Genomic DNA, 15204 nt, shown 5'->3' with positions numbered 1-15204 from the left:
CCCAAGAGTGGACAGGACGGTCAGGTGAGTGCCATAGGGAAAGGAAACGAAGCCAAGCAACCGAACACACTCCCCAAGGTGGCTTTGTTCAGTCCAAGATCAAGATGTGGACAGCACGGTGTCCTCCAGCACACAGCGATACACAGGCCTCACTCGGCAGGGGGAGTTCGGGATAACCCTGAACGCCGAAGCGGACAAAAGAAGCCGTCACGTTCATCCATGGCTGAAAAGTACCATGGTCCCACGACATTCCAAACTCCTCTCAAACCATTGGAAGACTCTCTCGCTCACTCGCCGTTCAAAATGTAGAGAACAGAAAAGGAGCGAAACGATGGTGGCTGGCTGGCTGGCTGGCTGGCTGGCTTTCCGTGAGAGTGTGATTAGGGAACACATGGACAGAAAAGCATCCGATTCACTTGTGTAAAGCATCTCTCTTGCCTTCTCGGGCCTGGTGTCTTTCCTCTGTCTGGATGATCCCCCTCCCCCCACCCCCCACCCCACTCCCAGCTTGAAGATCAGCCTCCAAAACGAAGCCCTTTGTGCTCTCCAGGTCCCGCCGCCACGATCTCTTTGGAGCGCCCTTCTGAAGGGGAACGTTTTCATCCACGTCATCGCCCTGAGACAGCTTCAGCCTGTCCCTCCCCTCCCCAACCCACCCCACCGCCACCCCCCGCCGCCCTCTCCCCCTCCTGCTCCTCTTCCCCCTCCTCTGAACTGTCGAGCTCCTCTCGCGCTGGCCTCTCACCCCACACGGGGTGGCAGTGTTGGCCTAGGTCTGCTCAGGTGTCTCCTAACAGCATCCAAGTGGACTTCCACTGTTTCTCGGCTGCGTCGTTCGGGGACCGTGTTTTTCCTGGCCTTGTCTGCGGGTGGGGGAGACCCGGACGGGCCGGGGCCAGGCGGGGTGGGGGAGCCTGCGTGTGGGGGGAAGGGTGGGGACAGAGAGGAGGAGGAGGAGGAGGAGGAGGAGGAAGAGGAGGAGGAGGAGGAGGAACAGGGACACAGCTCCCCAGCGCCAGTGTGTGCCTGAGGCCTGGAAAAGAGATCACGCACCAGGCTGGCTCCGAAAAGGGGAATCGGTCAGGAGACCGGGCACGTTTGTTCTTCGCAGAGTCCCTGCGGATCGAACAGGCAGTGGCAAGTTTGGGGCTTCCCGCACTTAGAACTGTTCACCCATCGTGGACACAGGCGTCGGGCACACCGGGGGTTAGGCTCTCGGTGCGATGTCCACAAGCCGTAGCCACTGAAACGTGTGCACCCTGGAGCCGCCGCCGCCGTGCAGAGGGAGATCTCATCCGGCTTCCACGGGTCCTTCCCGTGAGTAGGCCGGGATCTCAGGAAGCACAGACATCCAGAGCGTTGAGTGCACCTGACCGTCACGCTCTCAGAATCCAAGTGAACCAGAAGGGAGGGTCCCTCACGTGTGGGTTTGTCTTTCCATCGGAGGCATCCTCTCTTGGAGCCGATTAGGGTCCCGCGGGCCCCGTGGAGCAGAGAGGACAGAGAATGCCCTTCGGTCCCCTGCTCCTCCCACGCGCACGCGCGCGCGCACGCTCCCCAACGGTCCTAGGAACATCCTGCCCCAGAGGAGCGTGCCGGCCACGACCCACCTACACGGAGACGTCCGTGTCCGTCCGCGTCAGTCATCCTCGTCCAGAGTCCCCCGTCCGTCTGCCCTCGCCTTCACGCCTGGCACTGTCCGTTCTGTAGGTTCGTATCGAACCTGCCCGGAGCCCGGCGGCATCTTCCCGGATCAGGGATCGATCGAAAACACCCTGTCCCCTGCCTCCTCGGCAGGTGGATTCTTCACCACTGGACCACCAGGCAGGGAAGTCCCTTCACAGCCTTCTAAAATCATCTACCCCGAAACAGTCCACGTCGTCCTCCAAATCATGGCACCATCACGACTGAAATGAAGGAAAATATGTTCGTTCAAGAATGTCTTCACTCCTCAGTGCTTCTTGCTTTAGAACCACAAAGGCCTCTCTCTCTCTCTCTCTCTCTCTCTCTCTCTCTCTCTCTCTCTCTCTCTCTCTCTCTCACAGACACACACACACACACACACACACACACACACACACACACGAACAGAGGTGGGCTCATAGTCCAAAAGAAACCAACGTTTGTGTGTATCCATCCCACTTGTTGTGGCTGTCGTGCCGTCGCTCGTCCAAGACGCTGATCTACTATGGAATCCGATGTCGTCTTCTCTAGGACACGTCGAGAGGCAGCAAGCGTGCCGGTTTGTGAGAACCGAAGGTCAACCCGGCATGATGGAGGCCAGCCAGGTGTGGGCTCAGAGGCCCATCGAGATTCGAACTCCAGTTCACGGAGGGGAGCGGTGGGAACAGGAGCGTGGACTGCGAGTCCGATCCTCACCGTACCAAAAGGCGACATCATCCCCTTCCTCCCTCATCGGCGTCTGCACGGCTCCTCCTGGCCTCAGGGATCCCATTGAAAGGACGTACAGGTTGTGTCCTTTTCCCTGGCCCGACCGTTTCGAAACCCTCCAAGAAAAAGCGGTGACGTCAAGAGATCCGCCTCGAGTTCGGGACCGGGGCTTCCCCGGGGGCCCCGTGGCAAACCACCCCGTGCCCAGGCAGGAGACATGGGTTTCACCCCCGGTCCGGGAAGAGCCCACACGCTGCCCATATGCCTCGGTGATGGAGTCTGTGTTCTAGATCCTGGCCGCTGCGAGTGTCGAGCCCACACCCAGCAGCCACTGAAGCCCACGTGCCCCAGTGCCCCCGCGCCCCAAGAGGAACCACAGCCACGAGAAGCCCAGACGCACGACCGTAGAGCGGCCCCCTCTCTCCACAGAGAGAGAACAGCTTGCACGGCCATGAAGACCCAGCACGCCCCCACAGACATCAAAGACGGCCAATGATCATCCAGCGAGACGGCCTAAGATCGGACGCGATCGGCCAATACCTAGTCCTATCCCTCGGGAAGCTCCCTGAATCTTCTGTAGATACGCCTAAAGAAACCCCAGCTCTCCGTGCCGTCGGAAGCGCGGGAAGCTCTCCGTACAGTGCCGAGAGCACCGTGGAGACGTCACCCTCGGGCCCCGTGAGCCTGACTGTTCTCACGAAATCCCTCACAGTCCGGGCTCTGGAGATCGGCCCGCGCGGACCTGCAGACGACGCACGGCCATCCCTCTCGGCTCCCTGCGTGCTCACCGGCCCAGGTGTGCCGTGCCCCCAGCCTCTGCTCGCATCTCCTGGGCCTGTCTCCCCCATGCTGCTCCACGGACTTGGAATCATTCTCCCCTCTCGTCTGACACGTTTTCTCTTCTGTTCGACCATGTCTGGCTCCCCAGGCACCACTTCCCCTCGTTCTTCTCTTCTCATCCCACTCGTCTCGTGGAACTCATTCTATGCGTCTCCGCTCCGTTCCCTAAGGACTCTGTCATCACCCCACTCATCTGGGGATCGACCGGCACCTAGGCAACCCCGGCCCGTGACAACCGTGGTTCCGTGTCTATCGAACAACCTGCCGACCGCAGGGGGCGTGTGGACGCGAACGAGCCGTGGAAAGCTGGCACCGGGGAATCATCCCGCGGACACACCCTCTGGTTCCACGGTGCTCTCGGGAGCGTTTGGGTCGTCGTCGTCGTCGTCGTCGCCGTCGCCGTCTTCCCTAAGACGTATGCAGTCGCTTTGATTCCCACGGCGTCTATGGGCAAAGAACGGATCGTTCCCCGGATCTCCGGAGAAGGCAATGGCAACCCACTCCAGTCCCCTCGCCCGGAAACTCCCGTGGGCGGAGGAGCCCGGTAGGCCGCAGTCCATGGGGTCGGGAAGAGTCGAACACGACTGAGCGACTTCCCTTTCGCTCTTCCCTTCCAGGCATTGGAGAAGGCCGTGGCAACCCACTCCAGCGTTCTCGCCTGGAGAACCCCAGGGACAGGGGGGAGCCTGGCGGGCTGCCGTCTACGGGGTCGCACAGAGTCGGACGCGACGGAAGCGACTTAGCGGCAGCCGCAGCAGCAGCGACCGGATCACCTCAGAAGGACTTAGAAACGAGTCGTGGTTGAGAAATGATGGATCCTGCCAACAATCTCACTTCGGGGTATACATCGAAGGACATGAACACCTGAATCTCACCTAGAGAGAGGTCTGCACTCCCAGGTCCATCGCAGCATCATTCACAAGAGCCAAGATGGGGAACCCGCCGAAGTGTCCATCTAGGGAAGACTAGATCCAGAAGATCCACGATCCAGATGGAGATCCATGGATAGGTAGATCTAGGTGTCCCAGGTAGCCCCAGGAATGAACACGTTCTTACGTCGTGATAGCATGGATGTGACTTAGGGAGGGATGCCCAATGAATAAGTCAGGTAGAGAAAGAAACAGAGCGTCTCCTGTCACTTCCATGCCATGCAAGGCCATCTAAAGCAATGAAAACGATCATCACAGAGCGGCTGGGGGAGGGAGACATGGGAAGATGTCGATCGATGTAAGGGCGGGGGCGGCGGGAACTTCACGGATAAGGTACATATATACTGTCTACGTCACAAAGAGCACGGTGATTCTAAAGAACAGCCTTATCGGTATCGCCGTCTCATATGCGGAGAAGGCAACGTCACCCCACTCCAGTCCTCTTGCCCGGAAAATCCCGTGGACGGAGGAGCCCGGTGGGCCGCAGTCCACGGGGTCGCACAGAGTCGGACACGACCGAGCGACTGGCCTTCCCCTTTTCCCTTTCACGCCTCGGAGAAGGAAATGGGAACCCACCGCAGTGTTCCTGCCTGGAGAACCCCAGGGACGGGGGTGCCCGGCGGGCTACCGTCTACGGGGTCGCACAGATTCGGACACGATGGAAGCGACTGAGCAGTGGCGGCGGCGGCGGCGGCGGCGGCGGCGGCAGCAGCAGCAGCAGCAGCAGCAGCATTATCGTATTCGAAAGTTGCCATGACCGTGGACATGACCCATTCACTTCCCATACAACGGAAGAAGGACATGGCAACCCACTCCGGTATTCTTGCCTGGAAAATTCCATGGATGGAGGAGCCTGGTAGGCTACAGTCCGTGGGGCCGCAAAGAGTCTGAGCGACTTCACTTTCTTTCGCATACAGTCATGAGATGTATGGGTTGTGATCCAGCTATGAGCTACCGCTTGGGTGGTCATGAATGATTCTTTTGCAACAGACAGGTGCATCAAGTCACCATTCTGTACCCGTTAGAACGAAGGATGTTGTACGTCCTTCACGAAGAACATTCTATTTCAATACACCGGGACATGAAACACATAACATCACCTAGTTTTAGTATCTTTCAATGAAGAGTCTGTATTGGCTGCGCCAAAAGAAAAGAAAAGAAAAGAAAGCTTTATTTGGGGTGGGGGTGGGGGTGGGGGGTGACTTAGAGATTGCCATGCAGGGACACAGATTTCCATAAAACCCAGGGCATGTTCCCCAGGAAAGAGTCAGGGGCCTAGAAAGCTGAGCCTCGTGAGGTTGTCAAGCCAGCTGAGAGCACTTAGGATTTGCTGTCATGCAAAGAAGGACAGGTTTCTTCTTCCAGGGTAGAGGGTCGCAAGGTATTTAGGGAAAGGGGAGGGTAGGAGAGGTCTCTTGCATTTCGGGAACGCTGTTTCCTTCGAGGATGTGGAGGCCTCTGGGACCCAGGAAGTGCTCCAAGGGTACATTCCGTCCAGACGGAGACACACGGACCTCTTCCTCCATGGCCTCCCCTCTCTATTTGGGGGAGCTCTCTCGGCCATGCTGAGTCCACTTGGATGTGTCTTTCCCATGTCATACCCTCTGGCATTCAAAGATCTCCTTCCATCGTTTTATAAAGAGACCCGGCGTATGTATCTTTTTAGAGACGATGAGCGTCAGACGCGATCACTCTCCGTGGCGTGGTTTCGGGCACGACACCCCATACATTCCACGTCTCTCCTGGCCATCGAGAAAGGCTGCGTACGGCACAGGATGCCACGGGACCGGGGAGGTCCTCGGGTTCCGCCCGCCCTCGACTTGGCTGCGGTCTCCGGTTTGGTTCTGTTCCGCGTGTGCTTTCTGACCCACGTGATCGCTCCGGATAGGGCACCCCATCCAAGCTCACACCCATCGAGTCTGTGTGACTCCTAGTCACGCATCAGGTGGGGATATCGACGCCCTCCACGTGGATCCATAACCATCGCCGTCCTGTGTTCAGGAGGATCCTTTCGTGGGTCCCGGGGGCGCTACGTGCTGTCCGTAGGAACTATGGAAGGAGGCTCGTGACATGGTGCAGGAGACAGGGATCAAGGCCATCCCCATGGAAAAGAAACGCCAAAAAGCAACATGGCTGTCTGGGAAGGCCTTCCACATAGCCGTGAGACGCAGAGAAGCGAAAAGCAAAGGAGAAAAGAAAAGATATAACCATCTGAATGCAGAGTCCCAAAGACTCGCAAGAAGAGAGACGAAAGCCTTCTTCAGCGATCCGTGCCCAGACAGAGAGGACAACAACAGAACGGGAAAGACTAGGGAATCTCTTCCAGAACGTCAGCGATACCAAAGGAACGTGTCATGCCAAGATGGGCTCGATCAAGGACAGACATGGTATGGACCTAACAGAAGCAGAAGATGTGGAGAAGAGACGGCAAGAATACACAGAAGCACCGTACAAAAAAGATCTTCACGACCCAGATCATCACGATGGTGTGATCACGGACCTAGAGCCAGACCTCCTGGAATGTGAACTCAAGTGGGCCTTCGAAAGCATCACTACGAACAAAGCTAGTGGAGGCGATGGAATTCCAGGGGAGCTCGTCCAAATCCTGAAAGATGATGCCGTGACAGTGCTGCACTCACTATGCCAGCACATTTGGAAACCTCCGCCGTGGCCACAGGACTGGAAGAGGTCCGTGTTCATTCCAATCCCAAAGAGAGGCCACGCCAAAGCATGCTCAACCGACCGCACACTCGCACGCCTCTCACACGCTAGTAGAGTCGTGCTCAAAATTCCCCAAGCCAGGCTTCCGCAATATGTGAACCGTGAGCTTCCTGATGCTCAAGCTGGTTTGAGAAAAGGCAGAGGAACCAGAGAGCAAATGGCCAACGTCCGCTGGGTCATGGGAAAAGCAAGAGAGTTCCAGAAAAGCGTCTATTGCTGCTTCGTGGACTATGCCCAAGCCTTTGCCTGCGTGGATCACGGTAAACTGTGGACAATTCTGAGAGAGATGGGCATACCAGACCCCCTGACCTGCCTCTCGAGGTTAGAACTGGACACGGAGCCACAGACGCGTTCCAAATAGGAAAAGGAGTTCGTCACGGCTGTATCTCGCCACCCTGTGTATTTACCTTATACGCAGAGTCCATCATGAGAAACGCTGGGCCGGGAGACACCCAAGCTGGAATCAAGATTGCCGGGAGAAATATCAATCCCCTCAGAGAGGCAGAGGACACCACCCTTAGGGCAGAAAGTGAAGAGGAACTCAAGAGCCTCTTGAGGACAGTGAAAGAGGAGCGTGAACACGTTGGCTTGAAGCTCAACATTCAGAAAACGAAGATCGGGGCATCCGGTCCCATCCCTTCACGGGAAACAGACGGGGAAACAGTGGACACGGCGTCAGGCTTTATGGGTCTGGGCTCCAAAATCACTGCAGACGGTGACTGCGGCCACGACCTTAAAAGACGCTTCCTCCTTGGAAGGAAAGTCATGCCCAACCTAGATAGCCTATTCAGAAGCAGAGACATGACTTTGCCAACAAAGGTCCGTCCAGTCAAGGCTATGGTTTTTCCTGTGGTCAGGTATGGATGTGAGAGTTGGACTGTGAGGAAGGCCGAGCGCCGAAGAATGGATGCTTTTGAACCGTGGTGTTGGAGAAGACTCTTGAGAGTCCCTTGGACTGCCAGGAGAGCCAACCAGTCCATTCTGAAGGAGATCAACCCAGGGATTTCTTTGGAAGGCATGACGCTAAAGCGGAAACTCCAGTCCTTTGGCCACCTCATGCGAAGAGTCGACTCGTTGGAAAAGACTCTGATGCTGGGAGGGATTGGGGGCAAGAGGAGAAGGGGACGACAGAGGAGGAGATGGCTGGATGGCATCACGAACTCGATGGACGTGAGTCTCAGTGAACTCCGGGAGTTGGTGATGGACAGGGAGGCCTGGCGTGCTGCGCCTCACGGGGTCGCAAAGAGTCGGACACGACTGAGCGACTGATCTGCTCTGATCCGATCTGATGTGCGGTCCGTGATCTCACGTGCCTTTCGGGCATGGGTGATGGAGACGGACCCCAAGCGGCAGGGCGGCCATCTGGCATCTCGGCCTAGAGCGGTTTCCCAAGTGACATCTCAGAACCGGGGCTGAGACAGCCATCCCTCCCCGGGCCCCCCTCGGTGGCCGGGGTGGGGGTGGGGGTGGGGGAGTGTGAGGTTAGGGAGACGGGAGTGGGGGACTGGGCTAGGGGTCGGGGGCGCGTGAGGCGAGGGGACCGTCCCGGTCCCCCTGAGAAGTGAAGGCAGGTTCCGTCCGTCCCCCTGAGAACTCCCTGCCTTCAGGCGTGTGAGAGGAGCAGGTTTCTCTCCAATCCACGGCCACGCATCATTTTCCGCCCCGTTCAAACACACAGACAAACACGTGTGTGTTTCTCTCGGCTTGTTTTCTGGCCGAGGCCAAAGACCTCTTCAAGCGTGTCCAAAGGATCTGACAGGATGGGAGGGTGCAGGTCAATCCATGTGTCAAGAGATCCAGAGAACCTGTCACAACTGTGACTCGGGCCTTTTTCAGAAACGGGCCCATCTGGAGGATTCCCTGGACAGGAGTCACCCCAGAAGTTTCCTTGAAGGGATCGAGTTGCAGGAGTCGGGGACGTGGCCCCGCCGCCGCCGCCGCCTCCAAAGGGCCTCCTCAGCCCGGCAGGCCGGCAGGCCCTGCAGGCAGGGGCTATTGTCTGTGGGCCCCACCCCCACCTTCCCCCACCCTCCCCCTGCAGGGCCTCGTCGGATAGCTTCATTCAAATGCAGAAAGCTTTCCAGTCAAGTCAGAGCCTCTGACTTCGCCTCGAGCTTCTCTCTATTGAATGGTGATCCGCCCCACCCAGCCATTCCACGTCTCCACCTTGAGACGGCCCCTTCGGCCCCGCGCGGAGGAAGGGGGCTGGGGGATGGGGAGGGAGGCCGAGGGACAGACTCGCCTACGTGTCAGGCCAAAGGAGTCTCCTCCTTTGTGTAACCCAGGAAACCCGGGTCATGCATGTGAGGATCACGGACGGACGTGCGTCGAAGCAGCCACCGTCCCTTGACATCTTCCCTTCCGCGGGAGGAGGTTTTCCTTCCTGCCTGCCTTCAGAGAGACAGAAAAGGAGGGAGGGGCAGAGCGTCCCTCTGGCGCTGGCCGGCTCTTAAGTCACTTGACTCCAAAACACTCCACAGGGCACGGAGGTTCACGTGCAGTGGGGTGGGGTGGGGTGGGGTGGGGTGGGGACGGCGGCCTACTCCGGACCCCACCAGTTTTCCCTCCTCTTGACCCTTGCCCGGAACCCATGAAAAGCTGAGCTGGTGACTGTGTGTGAGTGCATGCATGTACGTGTGTACGTGAGAGACGGCGCGTGTGCGTGTGCGTGTGCATGGACGTGAGAGAAAAAGAAAGGAAAGAAAAAAAAAAAAAAAAAGGAAAGAAAGGGAAAGGAAAAAAAAAAAAAAAATCCAGAAGGCAGGAAGGAGGGAAGGGCGAAATAGGTTAGTTCGTAGGGGCCTCCGTGTCACAGCAAGAGTTTCTGAGCACAGATCCTCCATTCAGGGAAACAGTGATCGTATCTCCTCTCAGGAGGCCGTGATGTCGATGGACGGGTGCGGGAAAGCAGGCCTGGGGTGCAAGCCATCAGGTATTCCGCCGCCCCCCCCCCGAGGCACTTGTAAGGAAACCAAGGAAACACACAGGTTCATCCCTGGAGCGGATTCGAGAAACCAGTCGGCAGAGGGAGAGGCAGTCTAGGAGGTTGATTTCTAGACGTCGGGGTCGGGCCCTGGAGCGGGTTGCCATGTCCTTCTCCAGGAGGCCTTCCTGGCCCGGGGATGGAACCCGGGTCTCCTGCATCGCAGGCAGACTCTTGACCGTGTGAGCCACCAGGGAGGCTCCGTCAGAAACGTTCACCAAGTCCTCTAGCTTCCATCCGCAGGGCTTCAGGCACAGGGCCTTTTGAGTTCTCCGTCAGAAGGACAAGAGAACATGGGACGTGGTGGTGCCCCCCCCCCCCCCCCCCCCCCCGAGAGAGGGTTGTTGTCCCCAGATAGCGGAGGCAGCTCGGAACACTTCAGGCTCCAGTCCCCGTCTCGGGTGAAGAACCACACGCAAAGGAACACACACACACACACACACACACACACACACACACACACACACACGTATAGGACACGACTCTCCTATCCAGAAGTGTGTACCCCCGTTTCACGGAAATATCCTCTGGGCCCCTAAGGAACGTGTGGCAATCACTCTCGCCAAGGAGATAAGAATCCTCCACGGAGAGTTTCTGAAGTCTGGAAGGACCGGGTCGAGAGAAAAAGAGAAACGATTCCCTTCTGTTGACAGGGGTGCTGTATGAAGTGACCAAGGGGATGTCCATCTTTCCAAATTCCCATTTTAAACCTCGTGTCCTTTTCGGTCCTTTGTTTTCTCTTTGTATCTGGAAAACAACAGATGGGACGGTAGGTCCTTTCATGATTTTCTTTCTTTCTTTTTCCTGCCTGCGTGCCTGTCCGCCCGCCCGTCCCTCCGTCTGTCTTTTCTCTGTCTCTCTCGCTTTCCACTCAGGTTAGGGAATTAAAAAAAAAAAAAAAAAAGAGGAATCTGTAGGAATCTGTATTTCTGCAGGTCAGGAAGCAACAGTTAGAACTAGACATGGAACCCAACAGGCTGGTTCCAAATAAGGGAAAGGAGTCCATCAAGGCTGTCCATCGTCACCCTGCTTATTGAACGTACACGCTGAGTACACATCATGAGAAGCGCTGGGCTGGATGAAGCACAAGCTGGAATCCAGATGGCCGGGAGACATATCAATCCCCTCAGATATGCACACGACAGCACCCTCACGGCAGAAATGAAGTCTAGGGTGGGTTTCCAAAGCCGTGTTCGTTTCAGGTGTTCAGAGTCTTTTCCCTTAGAGGTTCATGCAACGTCATACGTCTATTTTCCCGTGCTGGCATAGTATAGAGTAGGTGCTTGTGGATTCTTTGGATGTACAGTTTATGTGTCCATGTTCAACCAGCCCTCCTAAGTGGACCGTCCTGCCCTTCCTCCCCCGCCCCCACCCCCCATCGCCCCATCCTCTTTTCCTCAAGACGTCAGGCATCCACTTCAGCATCCTGTTCCTCCGTTCATCCAACCCCATGGAAGAAGTCATTTCTCCAGTTTCTCCGTCGGTTCTCTACACCTCGCCTGATGGTGGCAGGTGACTGGAAGACTGAGAGTTCTGAAGACTTTTGCAAGAGCTTTGGGTGAAGGCTCCTCGGATGTGCTCGGTGAAGTGGGTGGTGTGTCCATCAGTAGAGACCGTGGAAGGTATGCCCCACGTGGCACAAACACCGTTGCTTTGAGTTGTGGTCGGTTTGCCTGTCTGCACCGAGAGACGGAAGGGAGGCTTCCACCTTCCACAGAGAAAGCTATCCCTAGCGTACCAAGGATGTTTGACAACCCCCCGCCCCCACCCCCCGCCACCCCAGGTTACAGGCGCGAGAGGTCAGACTGTAGCAATCATCATGTCCAGGGTGTATTCACAACAGGCAGACTCATCTTAAAGGCACCCTGTCCTGTGAAGGTGGAGGGAGGGGAGCGAGAAGCAGAGGGACGATGACAGAGGAAGGAAGGAAGGAGAAAGAGAGGGGACAGGAACACACGCAGTGGGGCGAGGTGGGGGAGGGGGAGGCGGTGTGTGGCGTGTCTGTGACATGCCCAGGTGGTGTTGCGTGGGTGGAGTGTGCAGCCCAGTGTGTGGGTGGGTGGTTGGGTGGGGGGGGGGGGGGGGGCGGGCAGGTGTGTGGTGTGGGTGTGCTGTGTATAGGTGCCACCGGGGGCCGTGTGGGCGGCACGGGTGTGCGCGTGTGGCGTGCGCCTGTGGGTGCGGGAGGGGGGGCGGGGGAAGAGAGAGAGGCCGAGAGACACAGGCAGGCAAAGGACAACACAGTGTGTGTGTGTGTGTGTGTGGGGGGGGGGGGGTTGTGTGGTGTGGGGGGCGGGGCGAGATGTGAGTGTGTGTGTGGGCATGCATATGTGGTGTGTGGGGAGAGACAGAGGCCGAGAGACCCAGCCAGGCAAAGGACAACAGTGTGTGTGTGTGGGGGGGGGGTGGGGGGGGTGGGGGGGGGCGGGGCGGGGCGGGATGTGAGTGTGTGTGTGTGGGCAGAGACAGAGGCAGAGCGTCACACGTCACAGCCAGGCAAAGGACAACGCTGTGTGTGTGTTGGGGGGGGGGGGAGGGGCGGGGGGGGGAGGGGCGGGGCGGGACGGGATGTGAGTGTGTGTGTGGGGGGGCTTGCATGTGTGGTGTGTGGGCATAGACAGAGGCAGAGCGTCACAGCCAGGCAAAGGAGAACGCTGTGTGTGTGTGTGTGTGTGTGTGTCTCTGTGTGTGTGTCTGTGTGTGTCTCTGTGTGTGTGTCTGTGTGTGTGTGTTGGGGGGGAGGGTGTGTGTGTGTGTGTGTGTTGTGTGGCCGCTGTGAAGGGCCGGGCGCGCCTGTGTGTGTGTGTGGGGGGGGGGGGCGGGGCGGGGCGGGACGTGAGTGTGTGTGGGTGGGCTTGCATGTGTGGCGTGTGGGCAGAGACAGAGGCAGAGGGTCACAGCCAGGCAAAGGACAACGCAGTGTGTGTGTGTCGGGGGTGTGTGTGTGTTTGTGGGGGCGAGGCGGTGTGTGGTGTTCTCTGTGGCATGTGGGGCCGTGTGAGAGTGTGTTGCGGGGGGGGGGGGGGAAGGGTGGGTAGGTGTGTGGTGTATTGGTGCCACGAGGGGGCGTGTGCGCCACATGGGTGTGTGCGTGGCGGCAGAGACAGAGGCCGGGAGACCCAGCCAGGCAAAGGACAACGCAGTGTGTGTGTGTCCGGGTGTGTGTGTGTGTGTGTGTGTGTGTGGAGGGCCGTGTGTGTGTGTGTGGGGGGGGGTATGCATGTGGTGTGTGGGCAGAGACACAGGCATCGTATCACACAGCCAGGCAAAGGACAGCACTGTGTGTGCGCCCGCGCGTGTGTGTATGTGTGCGTGCACACGCGTATGTGCGTGGCGTGGGCCGGGTGTCTGTGTGTTGGGGGGGGGGGGGGCGTGAGGCGGTGTGTGGCGTGTCTGTGACATGCCCAGGTGGTGTTGCGTGGTTGGAGTGTGCAGCCCTGGCGTGCGCCTGTGGGTGCGGGAGGGGGGGCGGGGGAAGAGACAGAGGCCGAGAGACACAGGCAGGCCAAGGACAACACAGTGTGTGTGTGTATGTGGGGGTGGGGGGTGGGGGGTGGTGTGGGGGTCGGGGCGGGGCGGGATGCGAGTGTGTGTGTGTGGGCTTGCATGTGTGGCGTGTGGGCAGAGACAGAGGCAGAGCGTCACAGCCAGGCAAAGGACAACGCTCTGTGTGTGTGCATGTGCGTGCGTGCACACGTTGTAGGGGTGTGCGTGTGGGGGCTGGGTGTTCATGGGCTGTTTGTGGGGGGGGGGGGGATAGGGTGAGGATGCGTGTGTGCACGCCGTGTGGGGCCGGGGGTGTGTGTGTGCGCGTGCCGGGTGTGTGCCTGGGGATGGTGCAGGCAGAGAGAGACGCAGCCAGGCGCAAAGGACGACGCAGTGTGTGTGTGTGTGTGTGTGTGTGTGTGTGGTATGCACACGGGGCGTGTGGTGTGCGGGCGGGCAGAGACAGAGAGACGCAGCCAGGCAAAGGATAACGTGCATGGATGGATATCCCCCATCATTTTGCTTGTGTTTTCTGACGGCATTCATCACCTCCCCGACCAAGACCACTCCCGTGACATGTGACTCTGCCACCAGCAGCCCGCACTTGGTCTTTGGGCAGGCAGACGCGGGCGTGTGGCGAGTTGGCGGCAGGGGGCGAGGGGCGAGGGGCGAGGGGCGAGGGGCGAGGGGCGAGGGGCGAGGGGCGAGGGGCGAGACTTGCTGTCCCCAGGCCAGCTTTGATCCTCGCGCTCTGCCCCTGAACCTGACTGGAGCAAGTGGATCCGCGTGATCTGTCGTGGCTTTGTCGTTTGAAGTCCTGGGCAGGAGACGGAAGAGTCCCCCCTCCCATGGCCAAGGGAGACAAGGCCCCAAAGAAGGAAGTCAGCTCCCTTGGGTTCAAATGGCTGTTCTCCCACATCGATCAAGTTTCCAACACGAGATTTCCCATCCAAACCAAAAAGCCCAAGGGGGCTCCTCATCCCCCCCCGTTGACCTCTGGCCCATGGTGCCCCTCCCCCACAGCCTCCTTCCCCAGCCCCGGGGCATTCACGAGTTCGCCGGTCCCGCCTGCCTGCTCCATCCGTGGTCCTCCCGCCCCTCGCAGGACCCTCTAAAATAAAGCGACCGACAGGCAGGTGGCGCCCGACAACCAACCCGCTGTCCAGAGAGCCGGCCGCAGCCTAGAAGCTCCGAGGGAGACCGGCAGGGACTCGTTGCCAGACGGGGCCCATCCTAGGGCGCAGTTTCTCCGCTCAGTCAGCGACGCGGACAGGAAAACAGGACACGCCGACACTTCTCGAGGACGTCCCTGGGCGAGGTACGACGGAGTGGGGGAGGGGGGAGGGGGGAGGGGGGAAGATCCTCGACAACCCAACCCAGGGGCAGCAGAACGCACTCCCATCCGAGGGGGACCGCAGGCCAACGTCAGGCGGCGCGACCCCCCGCCCCGAGAAATAACTCGCCATCTTCCCCGTCCCCGTCCCCGTCCCCGTCCCCACTCTTTGGGTGTGCCAGGAGAAACCCCTTTTGTGACCGTGACCCCGACCCCGACCCCGACCCCGACCCCGACCCCGACCCCGACCCCGGACGACTCTTCCAGCAAAAACAACGTTCAACAATGGAACAAATAAAGACCTTCACGTTAGAAATACGCCTTCACGTTGTGACGATGAAACAAAAGGCAAAAGCACGCACTCATCACACACATACCTCAAGCAACCAGCTCGACACATCTGAAAAGAAAATGCAAACGTCAGAGAGCGGGTCCGTCTGGCGGCTCGGTCCAGCGAGGCCAACTCGAGCCCGGAGGACACATCGACCACAGAGCTGACCGGAAGGACACCAAGCGCGAAA

General features: G+C 58.8%; 1 long non-coding RNA gene across 1 annotated transcript; it reads left to right on the top strand.

Annotated features, from left to right (window-relative positions):
- The first annotated feature begins 906 nt into the window (after nucleotides 1-906).
- Nucleotides 907-14910, top strand: LOC129634967 (uncharacterized). The gene is made up of 3 exons (XR_008706032.1): nucleotides 907-8051; nucleotides 14456-14668; nucleotides 14866-14910. It is a non-coding gene; the product is annotated as an uncharacterized LOC129634967 (long non-coding RNA).
- Nucleotides 14911-15204: the final 294 nt, after the last annotated feature.

Source organism: Bubalus kerabau, chromosome 20 (assembly GCF_029407905.1).
Source record: "Bubalus kerabau isolate K-KA32 ecotype Philippines breed swamp buffalo chromosome 20, PCC_UOA_SB_1v2, whole genome shotgun sequence".
Taxonomy (NCBI): domain Eukaryota; kingdom Metazoa; phylum Chordata; class Mammalia; order Artiodactyla; family Bovidae; genus Bubalus; species Bubalus kerabau.
This window is presented reverse-complemented; position numbering and strand designations above follow the sequence as displayed.